Here is an 11131-nt window from a genome sequence, read left to right as displayed (position 1 = left end):
CATGGCCTGCTGTGCCAAGATCCCATAAGGGCACCATTTTTAGTCCTGGTTACTCCACTTCTGTTCCAGCTCCCTGATAGTGCACTTGAGAAAGCAATGGAACATGTGCCAAGTCCTTGGGCCTGTGCTATCCACGTGGAAGATCCAGATGAAGCTCCTAGATCCTGGCACCTAGCTTAGTCCTTGCCCAGCCCTGGCTGTTGCTGTCATTTGGGTAGTGAACCACCAGTTAGATGATCCTATTTCCTTCTTTCTGTCACTCCAACTTTTAAATAAATAAGATAATTTTACAAAAAGAAATAGTGTTGTCAAAGAAATAGGGAAGAACAGAAGATGGGATCATACTTTTCTATGCTCTTCATGAAGCTTTTTGAATATTTGTTTTGCATGGATTTACATTCAATTTTCAAAGCTGATACTAAAGAATGTCCCTCAGCTGTTGAACAAGCATTTGCAGCTTGTAAAATGACAATGGGTCAGAAGTGTAGTGCATTTTAAAAGTAAAATGTCTCGCCGGCGCCGCGGCTCACTAGGCTAATCCTCCGCCTTGTGGCACCGGCACACCCAGTTCTAGTCCCCGTCGGGGCGCCAGATTCTGTCCCAGTTGCCCGTCTTCCAGGCCAGCTCTCTGCTGTGGCCAGGGAGTGCAGTGGAGGATGGCCCAAGTGCTTGGGCCCTGCACCCCATGGGAGAGCAGGATAAGTACCTGGCTCCTGCCATCGGATCAGTGCGGTGCGCCAGCTGCAGCGCGCCGGCCGTGGCAGCTATTGGAGGGTGAACCAACGGCAAAAGGAAGACCTTTCTCTCTGTCTGTCTCTCTCTCTCTCTCACAGTCCACTCTGCCTGTCAAAAATAAATAAATAAATAAATAAAAGCAAAATGTCTTGTAATAACTATTACAAAAAAGAAATTTGTCAAAGAAGTGGACATTCATATTATTATTTGAAAAAAATCTCAACATCACAGCATCCATAGTTACCTTATTCACATTATGCACTCTTATACTAATAAACTATGAAAGCAATAGCAAGAAAATGTCAAGATTGACTTGTATGGTTGAATTCATGTTAAATTGAAACTATAGTTTCTGAAAGCATTTTTCTTTTTTTAAAATAATTACATGGCAGATTATAAATAAGCATATATGTGGAGATTTTCTTAGTTCCAAGACTTGAAATAATCACATTTTATAAAGTACATTGACTTCTGAAGTGTTTATTTCTCACATTCATGTTTTTCACTAGTAGAAGGTTTTTAATAATTTTTTCTAATAATAAAAGATTTACTAGTGAGGAAGTGGAGAATCAACATATCTCTACCTAGTAATAAGAAGTGATAATTAGTAGAGATGCATCCTTAAATCAATATTAACTACGGATTTCCATCCTGTGTACTAGGATTATAATGAGATATGTACACTAGATGCCCTTGAGCATTTTATGTTATAGCATTTAAATTAACAGCCTTAGGAAACAAGAAATAATTAATATTGTGAAACGACCCCAGAATGACATAAATTGATGTACAATGATGCAACGCCCTTGAGATCAATCATTGTTAAAACAGTGCTAAAGATGATGAATGGTGAAGAAAATGGTAGCAGTGGACAAGGATGAGGTGGGGAAAGAATGAAGTAGGGAGCTAGGAATATATAGGGAATAAAAGCCAAAAAAAAAAAAAATACAAAGTAGGAGGAGCACTTGAGACTATAAAAGAGAAAAAAGCAAATAAATATTCCATGTAAATTTCCCTGGACACTTCAATATGTTTATTGATCACGAAGAGTTTAGAAAGTTACATCAATTTCAGACAATATTATTTTTGTTTGTTCAAGTAAATATGATTTTTTAATATGGTTGGAATCAGAAAATTGTATCCAACAGTTAAGATATCAGTTACAATGTCAGTGTCATATGCTAAAAAGCAACATATGTATCAATGTAATCAGCTGTATATAATACATATTCATAAATACATAGAAGTTCAAAAAGATTAAGGAAAATAAATTGAAGATAAATTTTTGGGTAGACATTTGCTGTAGCGTATAACATGTATCTTCATATACACACATCCCATGTCAGAATGCCTGTGTTTGAGTCCTGATTCTACTCCCTCTTTCAGTTTCTGTGCCCAGGGAGACAACGATGATATCCCCAGTGCTTGAATTTTGCCACTCACATGGAAAACTCGGATTGAGGTCCAGACTCTTGGTTTCAGCCTATCCTGTCTCAGCTGTTGCAGGCATTAAGGAAGGGAATCAGCAGACAGGAGATCTCTCTTTCTCTCTGTATCTTTATTTTTCAAATAAGTAAATAAATTTCAATATTATAAATATGTTTTGAAGCAAAAATTTTTGGAATTTTACTCATATAGGAGTCTTCAAAAACCATAGAAAATGCAAATTCTGAAAAAAACTATGTATGAGTTTCAGCATTTTTGCATAACAAAATAAACTTACCATAGAATTACATTTTTTGACAAACATTTTCAAAGCTTATTGTATATCCTTATTTTAATCCACATTGCCTTATTTGTATCATATAGAAAAATAAAGTAGACACTTTATTTCTATAATTTTACAAATCATATTACTTAAAAGTTTATTAAAAAGGTAGATAGAGTGAGAGAGACAGAGAGAGAGAGAGAGAGAGAGAGAGAGCAAGCTTTCATCTGCTGCTTTATTCCCCAAATGCCCCGAAAAAGCTGGGGCTGAGCCAGGCCAAAGGCAAGAGCCAGAAACTCCATATGGGTGTCCCAAATTAATGCCAGGGACCCAAGTACTTGGGCCATCATTTGCAAGCTAGCAAGAAGCTGGATGAAAACCTGAGGTGGGACTCAATCCCAGGCACTCCCATGTTGAGGTGTCAGTTTAAATCCCAGTGCTACAATGCCTACCTCTCTTTATTATTCAATATTTGAATACCTTTGCATAAAGATTTTGAAAGGTTTCCTAATGCAATAATTCTTCAAGAAGTTCATGGGAAATGGAATTTAAAATAAATTTTTTGGTGAAAAAATTTTTAAAGTCTGTGTATAGGGGCCGACGCTGTGGCACAGTGGATAAAGCCGCAGCCTGCAGTGCCAGAATCCCATCTTGTTGCTGGTTCAAGACCAGGTTTCTCCACTTCTGATCCAGCTCTGCTGTGGCCTGGGAAGGCAGTAGAGGATGGTCCGAGGCCTTGGGCCCCTACACTCATGTGGGAGACCCAGAAGAAGAATGTGGGTTTTTTGTTGTTGTTGTTGTTTTTGTGGTTTTTATTTTTCTTTTTATATTTATTTATTTATGTGAAAAGCAGATTTTCAGAGAGGCAGAGGCAAAAAGAAAGTGGTCCCCCATCTGCTGGTTCATTCCCCAAATGGCTGCAACTGCTGGAGCTGCACCAATCCAAAGCCAGGAACTAGGAGCTTTTTCTGGGTCTCCCACAAGGGTGCAGGGGCCCAAGCACTGGGGCTATCTTCCACTGATTTCCCAGGCCATAGCAGAAAGCTGGATAAGAAGTGGAGCAGCCAGGCTCGAACCAGCGCCTATATGGGATGCTAGCACTGCAGGCAGAGGCTTTATCCACTAAGTCAGGACTCAAGCTTATGCTTTGTTTTTTTTTTTTTTTTTTTTTCATTGTTGGAATAGCTAATAATTTTGTGTTCAGTCTCTAATTATCTGATGTATTCAAATTTCATGTCCCTCCTCTCAATGTTCTGTCCCTCTAATAGTTAACTTCTTTTTAATTTTTTTAGTGGATTCAGGTTATATTTTCAATGCCTTCTTTTCCCCAAGGCTATTCACATAAAGAATGATTTTTTTTTCTCTCTGAACAAATATATAAAATTAAAACACATATTTAATCAGATTATGCCACAAGTGCAAATTTGCCTTTAATTAACTATATAGTTTAAGGTAAGTCATTTTATTGACAATTTTGAATATTAACATAGATTTATATATTGCAAGGATAGGAATATTTTGAAATTCATCTTATTATACATTAAACTAAAATATACTCTATATTTAATTCTGAATATAATGGACTCAGAGTCTATTGGTCATTTTCTCTACTACAAGATAAACATAAATTTAATATATAGTTCAGAAAAAAATTCAATTGAAACTCACACCCAAGTACAGACAGTTATTCATACAAGTTTAAGAACTAATCACAAAAAAGTTATCTTATAAAGGCAAGGTTTTTATGTGGAAAAAACTGGCTTATTCTATCATAGTTTTATAAGTTGAGTCATTCTGCAACAAGGATGTCCATCAGTGGCTTAGGGAATAAAGAAAATGCACCTTTTACATGCAATGGAATGCTTATTTTTCAGTCTAAAATACATTTGCAGAAGAGGAAATGGGACTGGAGAATGTTAAAGGAAAGAAAACAGACACATATGGGAAATATTTTAGCACAGTGATTGAGGCAGCTCTTTGGGACTCCCACATGCCACATCAGCACACCAGTTTGAGTCTTTGCTACTGAGCTTCTGATACAGACCACTGCTATTGTGTCTGGGAAGCAACAAATGATGACCCAGGTTCTTGGGCACCTGGCACCCATGGATGAAGTACCTGACTCCTGGTTTCATCCTGGCACAGCCCAGGCTGTGGGGGAATGAACAAATGGATGCAAGATATTCTCTCTCTCTCTCTCCCTCTGCCTCTCCCTCTCTCACTCTCCCCCTCTCCCTCCGTGTGTGTGTGTGTGTGTGTGTGTGTCTAAAAGCAAGTAGATCTGAAATTTTATTAGCAATGACCAGAGCTGGCCCAGGTTGGGAGAGGTTACCAAATTCAGACAGATATAGAAAATAGGTTCTGCTGTTCCTCAGATCAGTCAGCTGACCATAATTCAAAAAATATACTACATAAAGAACTGGAAGAAAGGAGCTGATAGCTGCATACACAGGCTAAGAACACGGAAAAGTCTAATTACATGATCTGATTGTTTTATGTGATGTATATGTGTTGAAACATTGTACCACAACATAAAAATGCTTAACTATTACATTTTAAAGTTTCAAAATAAAATAATTTAATAAAAGCCACAGTGATTTTAAAAGCTGGTAAAGGATGCTACAAGAAAGGCTTGAAATTATAAGCCATGCAATCACAGATTACACATTAAATATCTTGCAAAATGTAACTTTTTAAAAAAGCAATAAGAAGTTATAAATAATATATATAAATACAGAATTAACCTATATATATATATATATATATATATATACACACTTAGTTATAAGGGAATATTTATGTTCAATATTTTCCTTGCATAGTCTCTTTATAGAGTGGTACTAGTATCTTTGTGTTTCCTCTTGATTGTTCCCCTTTCAGCCAGCAGCAGGGGCTGGGTTTGAGGGAACCTCTGCCCACCCATCAGTGAGAAAGCGTCCCCCAGAGACAGGTTCCCAGTGGCAGCAAGGGTGCCGGGGCCGGGGGGTGGGTGGGTGGGGGGAGGGTCAGGCTCCAAATCTGGAAAGCACAAGGGGGTCCAGGAGGGCATGGGGCTGGCCGGGCGCCTTTCCTCCACGCCAGCACCAGCAAGGCCCCAGTGTTCAGAGCCTGCCCGCCCAGATCCAGGCTGGATCAGCACTGAAATGCGCCCCTCTGCTGCCTCTTGCTCCCCAGGCCAGCACACGGATGTCCAGGCCCTGGGCCTCTTAGCCCCTTCCGGCCAGTGCCGAGGAGGAAAGAGCCCCTGTCGGCAGCGGGCTCAGCCCTGTGGGGACTGCATGAGGTCGCCCTCATCCCCAGGTCCCCAGGACCCCAAAGCCACCGTGGTGGGGGCAGACCCCTCCCACATACCTGCACCTTCCCACTTCCCCCCGGTGACCCTACTCTTCCCTCGGATGAGAGCAGAGCTGTGGACACGCTGCTCAGTCTCACGGACTGGACCCTTCTACATGCCCTGACTTCAGGCCCCGGTGGAGGTGCAGCCCACAAGAACCCAGTATGTGCAGGGCGTTCTCTCCCGAGTACTGCAGCGAACTCGGTCCCTGCCTTCAGGGGCTGGCCGCTGGGAAGCTAGTAGGGACACAGTCCCGTTCCCCTCACAGGTCCTGGCTCTGGGCCTGTCCCCTCCGCACTGCCTGTCATTTACGGAAACCCCGCCCCGGTCCCCCTGCCCTGTTTATTGAAGTAACTGTGAATCGAGGTGCGGAAGACATGCCTGTCTTGGAAACACGTGGAGAATGACAGATACTGTGAATTCAGCCCCCACAGCCAACTGTGAAGGAGGTGGAGAAGGGCCCCCTGGGAGCTTCCAAGGGCTCAGAGTGGAGCCCAACCAAGCTCAGCCCTTCGAGGCACCCCTCGATCCCAGCCTCGCCCCGAAGCCTGTGGCCCCTGAGCTGTCTAACGTAAGGTCTTGAACCAATGCTGGTTCAGAGTTAACTGTGAGCGGCCTGTAGCAAAACTGGCTTCCGCGCGTCACCGGGTCCGAACGCCCTCTGCCATCCTGTGCCGCTTCTCCCTGTGCTCACTCAGGGCATCGGAAACCCATCCTGGGAGGGTCTGGGCGGTGGGGCAGAGCCCGCGCCGAGAGGCGGCTGGGAGCCAGGGCGTCAACAGTGCGTGCAAAGCAAGCCTCTGCGGCCGCCGCAAGGCTCACACTTGCATTTTTTGAATGTGATGTAAAATTTGTACAGGAAAAGTTTTTATATTTTCTATCAACTGCATTTGTCTTCCAGAAATGCTATTAATTTAAATTAAAATGGTTAGTATTAACGAAAAAAAAAAAAGAAAGAAAGATTTCTAAGCCTCTGAATACATGAGAAGGAAAATAACTGAGGAATGTTTGAAAAAAATTAGTTTTGAAGAAAATATTCCTTAAGTGAAAAGATGATTAATCAGCATGGGCTTTTAATGATCTCCTCTAATATGCTATCCACCTTCTGTTTTGGTAAAGAGTAATTTGTTTCTGTTCTAAAGTGTTATTTCATAATGATCTTATATGAAAATGGAGGCTTTATTGAGTAGAATTACTTAGCAAAGAGTGATCATAAACAAGTAAACATTGTAACTGATCTACTATCCGAATAAAGGTGGAATTTTTTAAATTTTTAACTTTTCCATAGTATGAGAAATAAATAGTTCTAAACAAAAATTAAGGAATGAATTGCTGGAGAAAATTGAAAGGAATCTGGGAAAAGTTTGAATTTCATAAGAATTCTGAAAGTTGTAAGAATTGGGCAACTTGTTTTTTTTGTTTTGTTTTGTTTTGTTTTTTGTTTTTTTTTTTTGTTTTTTTGGTTTTTTTTTGACAGGCAGAGGTAGACAGTGAGAGAGAGACAGAGACAAAGGTCTTCCTATGATTCACTCCTCAAATGGCCACTACAGCCGGCGCACTGCTCTGATCCGAGGCCAGGAGCCAGGTGCTTCCTCCTGGTCTGCCACGCGGGTGCAGGGCCCAAGGACTTGGGCCATCCTCCACTGCACTCCCGGGTCACAGAGGAGAGCTGGACTGGAAGAGGAGCAACCGGGACAGAATCCAGTGCCCCAACCGGTGCCGCAGGAGAAGGATTAGCAAGTGAGCCGCGGCGCCAGCCAAGTTGGGCAACTTTTTAAATTTTTTAGTTGAAAAATATTTTAAATTTATAATTTTTCAAGAACTGCAAACAAGTCTTTAAAAATATATAAATGACAGGAACTTTTTTAAAACAGTTTATCACACATATTTTATGAGGATTCAAATAACATACATATTATATGAAATTCTTTGTGATTTTATTGATATATAGCAGGTCTTTGAAAGTTTTGACTTTTGTAACTAAAATACTTTCCACATGAGAAGCAAAGGGGGATGAGAAAACACTGTGACTTGTTTTAATAATAAAAGTCTCTGAATAATTAAAATATTTACTTAGCCTAAAATAAGTAACGAACTCCACACAGCATTTAGACATATGTGAATAATATGTCAAGCAGAAAGATGATGTATTAATTATCATAAGGTATAATATTTAAATACTGTGTGCATGATGTTTAAATACTATGGTGTGTAATAAAGGAGAAAATGTATGGAATTCATATATTATTCAAATAAATATTCAAGGTGAAAAACTGAAGATCTGTAAACAAATTAAATGATTACTTTCTGAATTTCATTTTTATATTTTTTTCATTTTAGAAGCTTGTGTATTTTCCCTTAATCTTAGTTTATAATGATTTAATTTATTAATGTATTCATTATAAAGTATATATTACCCTTATGCTTATATATTAAGAACCTAACATTCAGTAGCTGGAATTTTTTTTTTGAATTTTTTTAATTAATTTATTTAAAAATTAGAGTTACATAGGGAGAGGAGAGGCAGAGAGGCAGAGAGAGCGAGAGGTCTTCCATCCGCTGGTTCACTCTCCAGATGGCCACAATGGCCAGAGCTGCGCCCGTCCAAGGCCAGGAGCCAGGAGCTTCTTCCAGGTCTCCCATGAAGGTGCAAGGACCCAAGGACTTGGGCCATCTTCCTCTGCTTTCCCAGGCCATAGCAGAGAGCTGGATCAGAAGTGGTGTAGCTGGGACTCGAACCATATGGGATGATGGTGCTTCAAGCCAGGGCATTAACCCACTGCGCCACAGCGCCGCCCAGCTCCCCTACCTGGTTATTTTGTGATAGCTACAGGTCTGTTAAAAGATATTGATGGGGTCTTTGCTGTGGCTTGCCAGGTAAAGCCACCACCCGCAGTGCCAGCATCCATATGGGCACCGGTTTGAGTCCTGGCTGCTCCAGTTCCAATCCAGCTTTCTGCTATGGCCTGAGGAAGCAGCAGAAGATGGCCCAAGTCCTGGGTCCCTGCACCTGTGTGGTAGACCTGAAAGAAGCTCCCGGCTCCTGGTTTCAGATCAATGCAGCTCTAGCCTTTGAGGCCAGTTGGGGAGTGAATCAGTGGATGGAAGACCTCTCTCTGCTTCTGCCTTCTGTAATTCTGCCTTTCATTAAGAGATATTGATAACCAAACAAATGTTTGTTAAATTTCCTAATATTTGTGCTACTGAAATCCATAGTATGATTTATGGAAATACACAAAATATTAGCTCCTCAAGTTATTTTCAAAATCAAATTTCTGGAAACTACATAGATTCTCTGCTTAGAAAATTCAATGTAATTGTTAAATATTTCACTTCAATAGAAAACAGTAGCCAACATGTGAAAAATAGAGTTTGAGAATATTTTCTGAAAGTAAAGTGAAAGGCCCACTACAAATGAACAATTATGACATATAGTATATTTTGTGCTTTTTTATTATGTCCTTGAAATTTTGCTTAAATGAATTACAGATATATTCTGTGTAATCAAATGTAGCATATTATTAAATACTCCAAGCAAAATTTATGTAAAATAATTATTATTTATCATTTTTCCAGGAATGCAGATGAAAAGAAAAAAAAATTCAGGTGATGATACAACTGCTTTTAAGTAGATGAAATTCAGCATGATCAGGCCAGCGCCATGGCTCAATAGGCTAATCCTCTGCCTGTGGCGCTGGCAACCTGGGTTCTAGTCCCAGTCAGGGCGCCGGATTCTCTCCCGGTTGCCCCTCTTCCAGGCCAGCTCTCTGCTGTGGCCTGGGAGTGCAGAGGAGGATGGCCCAGGTCCTTGGGCCCTGCACCCGCATGGGAGAACAGGAGAAACACCTGGCTTCTGGCTACGGATCAGTGCGGTGCGCTGGCCGAAGCGAGCCGGCTGCAACGGCCATTGGGGGGTGAACCAATGGAAAAAGGAAAACCTTTCTCTCTCTCTCTCTCTCTCTCTCTCTCACTGTCCACTGTGCCTGTTAAAAAAAAAAAAAATCAACATCATCAGACAAACTTTCTGGCTGAGGGACTGAAATGTCACTTTTCATTAATCTATTGAAGGATGCAAATAAGGAAAAGATTTCCACCATTTTTAACAAACTAACATTGTTCTTGTGTTTTAAATACAGCATTGCAATGTTCTATTTTCCTTAATTGCATTCTCTACTTGTTTAATTCCTCTTCACTTTCTATCTTGTACCTGAACCCTCAACACTGGTGACGTCCTTTATATTAAAATAAACAGTTGCAGTGATTGATTACTATTCTCATTCAACAAAAATTTTGATATTACTTGCCATATCTTTAATTATTTAGCACACTTTAAAAACTAATATACCTCTATTTTCTGGAATAATTTCTAATACTTGATATCTTAATTATAAAATCATACAGTACTATATGTACATGGGTACTTCGAAATTTGAAAAATTAGAATCAAAATGTAACTTTGTTATGGTGCAAATTTGTTTTTAGAATTTATACAAAAATTTCTTCAAAAAGTTCTTGATAAATATATATTATGAAAAACTGCACAGGGATGTCAGGATTTTTTTGCACCAAAATAGATGTATTTTCATGCCATTTTTTTCATTAATCTTTTGAAGTAACCTCTTACAAGTATGTATGCTAAAGAGCAGAGAACATAAGCCAATAATAACACATTTGGGAAATAATAAGGGCTAGCCTTCTATAAAATGTTGATACAATAGAATTTTCCTTGTATACATATTATGTACACCTACATACAGGCTCAAATATAAAATATTCCTTCTAGATGTTGTTCTTTCACTTGACATTTTGATACTATCTTCAGTACTAATTTCCTGGCAACATATTAGTTTTCCATCCTTAAATGATATGTGCAATTTACTACTTATAAGTAGCTAGAGAATATTCAATCTGACATATTCTAATGTAGGTATATTGGATGTTAGAGTAAAATAAACATTCCATGTGATAACTCTGTTTCTATTTAAAACCAGTTTCCTCCTTTGCTTAATAATCTACATATCTTAAGTATGCCATTTTCCTCCAACTAAGCGTCCATACACATACATTCTTTCACTTGAGAAATTGTTTTACATCTCATTCATCTCTTCATTCTCTAGCTTGGCTTAGAGTAGTTTTCACATGTTTTATTAAATAAATATCATCCCAGTCTAGCTCTTGAATTTATATGTACAGGTGAGACTACAAATGTAATATGTTTATATCTTTTATTATTACAAATGTAATCCATGATTACCTGTTTTTGGCAGCACACCTGTCTTTATTCTTTGTGAAGTTAATACAAATGTCTCCGCTTGTAGCTTTTTTGTTAATCTGTTGTTAAACATTGACTACTT

At 39.4% G+C, this 11131-nt stretch overlaps 1 pseudogene; it reads left to right on the top strand.

The window, feature by feature from the left end:
• The first annotated feature begins 6180 nt into the window (after nt 1–6180).
• Nucleotides 6181–11131, top strand: part of LOC108177905 (homeobox protein NANOG-like) — a 79125-nt pseudogene continuing 74174 nt past the window's right edge.

This window comes from Oryctolagus cuniculus, chromosome 4 (genome assembly GCF_964237555.1).
Source record: "Oryctolagus cuniculus chromosome 4, mOryCun1.1, whole genome shotgun sequence".
Lineage (NCBI taxonomy): Eukaryota > Metazoa > Chordata > Mammalia > Lagomorpha > Leporidae > Oryctolagus > Oryctolagus cuniculus.
This window is presented reverse-complemented; position numbering and strand designations above follow the sequence as displayed.